The sequence below is a fragment of the Pagrus major genome, chromosome 3 (genome assembly GCF_040436345.1).
Source record: "Pagrus major chromosome 3, Pma_NU_1.0".
Lineage (NCBI taxonomy): Eukaryota > Metazoa > Chordata > Actinopteri > Spariformes > Sparidae > Pagrus > Pagrus major.
The window spans coordinates 2,238,006-2,244,005 of NC_133217.1; positions in this window are offsets into that span (position 1 = coordinate 2,238,006).

Sequence of the window (6,000 nt, forward strand, 5' to 3'; positions counted from 1 at the left end):
CCCCAAAACACACACCTTAACACACACACACACATACTGTAAACACACACACACATTTTCCAAGAAATCCAAGAGAAAATCTGTGCAACAAAATCACAAACACACACACACACACACATGACTGCAGGATCCACTCGTACACACATGTAATGTCTCTGCTGCCAAAAACACGCACACACACATCTTTTCCTTCCTCTTTTCACACACACACACATTTGACAGCCGTGAAGCAACATCACATTCACACATACACATATACTGTACATGCACAAACACACACACACACACACACACACACACATGATTTCCTGTCTCTTCTCACACATACACAGGACAGCCATTTTACATGAAGCTAAATAACACACACACACACACACACACATGCAGTTACACCTACATCTGAATCATTTCTATCTCGCACACACACACACACACACACACACACACACAGCATCACCCTGCATCCTTCCAGCAGCCAATCAACAGCAGATCTAAGAGAGAGAAGACAACAATGGCTGTAACGTCTCTTGTGTGGATGAAAAGAGGAAGAGAGGATTTCCTGTCTTTACCTGCCGCCTGTGTGTGTGTGTGCTCTGCCTTTCACGGCGACCGAGAAAATACTGGAGAGGCAGCGAGAGAGAGAGAGAGAGAGAGAGAGAGAGAGAGAGGAGGGGGTGAGGAGATGTGTGACAGAGGGGGGAGGGGAGATGACTCAGAGGGAGATGGAGAGAGGAAGAGGAGGAGAAGAGGAGGGTTAATTAAAAAGGAGGAGACGGACGAAGGGGTGGGATGAAGGGATAAGGACGGGGTGCAGAGGCATCGCCGGCCGTCACGGGAGGTAAAAATAGATGAAGGGAGGACCGCTCGTCTCTCTCCGGTGCTGCAGTGGGGTTCAGCCGATGTATATACAGTTACATAATCCATCCTTCAGCACCACACTCAGACGTGATGATGCTCCACCAGTGTGTGTGTGTGTGTGTGTGTGTGAGCGCTGAAACAATGCAGCAGCAGAAACACATTTAAAAGCAGAGAAGACGCTGTGTTTTAACGTCTGTCTTGTTGGTCCCTTCACCTGTAGTCCATCCAGGTACAAGCTTCAGGGTTCATTTATTTATCATCCTATTCACAAAACTAAAAACAAGCTCGAGTGAAGGTGTCCGACAGCCCGAAGAGGCAAGATGGAAACTAGCATCAAGTCAACAATCAAACGTTAAGGCTGTAGTTTCAACATTTTTTGGAAATACGCTCTTTCAAATAGTGAGATAAGAAGACGGATATCAGTTTCATGTCTGTGTGTTCTGCAGTTGGGCGTGGTTAGCCTAGCTTAGCATAAAGCCTGGAGAAACGTGGGGCTACAGCGAGCCTGGCTCCTAAATATAAACCACCTCTGTAGCTCATCGATCAACACGTCTCCTGCGGTTCATTTGCGAAGAAACGACAAGAAATAAAAGTAAAGATGACAAATTCAGCTGCACACAGTGACTCAGCACAGAGGGGTTGCCAGGTTTTGTATCAGAGCACAAAACCAGCGTTCAGCGACCGTATCGGGTTATAAACACTGAAGCCAGAGACGGAACAAAGAGGTCACCTGATGGGTGTCAAAAACAAACCACACAGGAGCTGCAGCTGCTGCACGTTAGCAAAGTAATATGACAAAATGTAGCCTCACAGAGTGAATCGTAAATGTATTTCTTGCCTCAATCTATATGATGCAAAGTGAGATATTTGTCGCAATGTGATCGCAGCTTTTAGGACCAGTTGTTATTTGGGGAAGTTAAACCACAACCCGTCCACAGTTATGCCGATCTCACCGTGTATGTCATTTTTCTGTTGCCATCTTAACAATAATTATATTAATAAACTTTATTCATATAGCCTCTTTAAAAACAGAGTTTAGAAAGTGATTTGACAATCAAGCAAAAGCAGGAAACTCAGGACGACAGCAACACAGAATAAACACACAACAGTCGAGACAAACACAAGGAAGTTAAAACAAGAACGCAGAACTGAAAATGTAAAAACACAAAAAGTCATTATGAGTCATTACAAGTAAAAGGAATAAAAGAGTACAAAGGTATTAAATCAGTAAAGGATGACTTCACATCAGAGGAATTAAGACCAGATAAAAAGATTATGAGCTGTAAACAAAATAAAATAGATTAAAAATAAATAAAAGCTGTAAAGGACGATAAGAAAAAAGAAAAAAGACGAGGGAGGAATTAAAAACAGATAAATAGACTGAGAGCAGAAAAAGGAATGAAAGATGTCTTCAGATTAAAGAAGGTCTAAAAGTGGGTTTATGAAGTTATTTAAAATGTAGGTCAAAGCAGGTACAAATCAATCTATCTATCTATCTATGTAGGAAGATGGCGTCTGCTGAGAGACGACTGAAAACGGGCCACCAGAACTACTGAAACAAAATGGAAGATGTTAGCAAAGAGCAGAAGCACATCGACGCCGCACGGTCCAATGATCCACAGTTTCATGATCTGTGTTTGGGTCCAAATCCTAAAAACTGCTCATAAACCTGACCCCTAACCCCGGGAACATATAGGACCATGCGTCATGTAGCTAGGAGCTAGCTAGAAAAGGAAGCTAGCTCACTGTAACCCATGGAGAAGTTAGTCAGCGGCTAACATAGGTATGATTATGTGTAACTGTAGGTCAGCGTCAGGAGCAGGTATTTCTCTGCGGCCCCGTCTCATTGGATTACAGTAGTTTTACGTATATAAAGAATACCTGGGCTGAGCGATACGACCTTAAAATAAAAACGTGATATTAAAATAAAATAAAACGTATCCTGATGTTTTTGATTCCCTCAGAAGCACTGGGGCGACAGATACTGATACCACAGCACCACTGTGGGGCTGTAGGTGGAGCACAGCTGTGCCTGTATCATCCTGCACATTCACGGCGTTTGGCAGCTTCAGTAAACTGCGTTTCAGATGAGATTTCTCTTGCCTCCTTTTGTTCGCTGCAGCATCGTGTCGAGCTGCGTCCTCGCTGCTCTAAAAACAGGCTGGTGAAGTTGTTAATGCCGACTGGAGGGTGATACTGATACACATTGACAGGGCAACGGGGTGAAGCCGGTGTGTGTGTGTGTGTGTGTGTGTGTGTGTGTATGTGTGTGTGTGTGTGTGTTCATGTCTCTGCGTGTTACCTTTGTGTACGATAAAATATCTCTGCATGGGCGAGAGTATTATCCTGGTGCACCAGTTCCTGTATTTCTGTGTGTTTGCTGTGCACCTGCTTGTTTCTAGATCAATTTTTACGTGTGTGTGTGTGTGTGTGTGTGTGTGTGTGTGGGTGAGTGTGAGTGTGTGAGATAATCTATAATTAAATTCCTGAGTTTAATGGGATTATCTTTGGGAGACAAGCAGCACAACGTCCTTGACATCCATCCCCCCGGTTAGTCACGGGTGAGCGACTGATAGAGACACACACACATCCAGAGAGAGAGAGAGAGAGAGAGAGGAAGATGAAGAGGAGGGTGAGGGTGAGGGTGAGGGAGAGGAGAGGAGGGGGACCAGGAGAAGAAGAAGAAGAAGAAGAAGAAGAAGAAAGAGCAGCGAGCAGAGATCAAAGTGCGATGAAATGCTTGTGAAGCGGGGGAGCAGGAGAAGCCGTCCGGAGGGGAAGGCTAATGGAGGAAGTGCCACGCATCGTAATTATCTCATTTTCTGCCACGTTACCTCTGAAGGTCGACCGGCCTTCACCTCCAGCACAGAGCGGCCAAAACAAACACGTTCAGCCCCGTTAAAGAGATAATACACACAGGGTCTTTATTATGTAGCCCTCCATAGACCTCCATTGATTTGTTGTGGTTGAGCTCTCCACAGCTGCTCATGAGAAACTCTCACAATATGATGACATCTTTGATCGACTTTTACTTCCAGACAACTTGTTTTGATACAATCCAGACAAAATCCATCAGACGTGTTAGTGTTAAGACCGCTGATAAGACACAGCAAGGTGTGATACTAGACTGTTAATTTCAAAGGCTCGAGTGAAGAAAAGTCTCTGATGAATCAAGAACAAGATACGTTTTAGTTTTGTGACTTAAATCATCTTCTTTCTCCTGGTAGATTGGTGGGTCGTGGTAAATGCAAACACATCATTATGGATCTGAACCTGTCTCCCGCTATACCTTTAATAAAATAACATTTTTAGCGATGCAAACGTGTCCTAAAGCAATACCAGGTGTTCACGCTGTCTAATAAAGATGAGATATAAACTGGCACAAGTTGAGAAAGTCTCCTTTGGTCATCATTTGTCTTCCGTACATCTGAACACAGGAGTGTTTATCAGGTGAGGCCAGTTTTACAACGTACAAGGAACGCAAAACAATGTATTTCATAAAAAATGGAGCGTTGAGGAGTCTCACGGCCCGATGAACCCATCTTTACCTCACATTATGCACCAGTGTAGCCAAAATACTGCTCATTTTGATTTAAATTAACTCAATATATCATCCTTAAAAGCTCCAAGAGCATTTAGTTGCAATTATATGTTGAATGTCAGGACACATTTCAGGCTGAATGAACAGGATACAGTTTATCTTGAATGTAAACAATAATTATTATTATTAATCAAAGGGACGGATCGTGACGTATAGTTGATGTGTACTGAATGTGAGCTGTGTGCAAACATCACAGCTCACCACAGATCCATGTGAGGACGGATGTGGAGTTCACCGAGGACAGAGCTCATACGACAGGAATGCCGTGTCACCGCCCTTAGGTTGTGCTACAGCATCTAAAATGGCTTTGTGCTGTCGGTGATGCAGTGACCCTCACATCACTAACACTCTGCCCTTCACCTCCCTCTGCTGGCCACTGAGGAGCAGACACATGTTTCAGTCTTGAGTCATCCTCGACAGTCCGGATGGTGGTGGAAATACTTTGGATGCCACTTTTTGTTGTTTTGTTGTTCTCATAAATAGCTCGTTAATGTAATATGTTAATAAATTAAAGGTCGGTTTTAATGCAGATAACAGGTCAGATACTCAAAGAAACACAAACGTTTGGTTGAAACTAACGTGAACCTTCATCAAACCTTTAATTGATTAATCTACAGTCAAGTTCAACCTGGAAAACTGTCTTTATGGGCCTGTCTTTGTGTCTTTGAGTCCCAGATTGTTTAGATCGTGTGAAATATCATAGTCTGCTGCAGCATTATGTTTCAAAGAGGAGGCTCATTGGGAACAAACAGCTGTGACTCATCTTCTCAACTCAATGTTCACTTACCAGCTTTTTCCATATCGTACTTCCTTCTTCTGCTTTCTACCTGCTCAGGAACTTGTTTATTACATAAGGGGTTTGTTATTATATTATATTATATTATATTATATTATATTATATTATATTATATTATATTATATTATATTATATTATATATCCATGTCAATAACTGCCAAAAAATACTATATATTAATATTATTTCAGACTTTCACTGGGTTACATTTTTCAACCAACATCAGTCCTGATAATAACGACCAAATATTCATTCATTTTCAGGATTTTAACCCTTTAAATACCAGTTTGTTTACATGATGCCACTGTTTTTGTTTTTGTTTTATTATGAGGCAAAACCCTCTATAGGACACGAGACAAATATAAATTGCCCTGTCTAGTAGAAAATAGTTAAATAAAATTACAAAAACTCATCCAGGGACAGAGAATGAAAGCCTGATAACATGGGATGCATGATTTTATTCTGTAATGACAGTGGGATGAAAAATAGTTTTATTGGCACAGTTTAAGCTGTCTGTAAAAAAAAAAAAGACATAAACAGTTGCGTGAGGGTTAAAATAATCTGACTGTAAGATCTAATAGCATAAACATAAAGTCTGAAATCCTGTAAAACGTTTAAAAAGTGAAAATATTTGTTGTCGGAGTTGAGAAAAATTCGGAAACCGGAAATCACTAAATTATCGCATACATTTACAACAATACATCTAGAGGAACTTGAACACACCCCACGTCATATTTCCGACTTCCG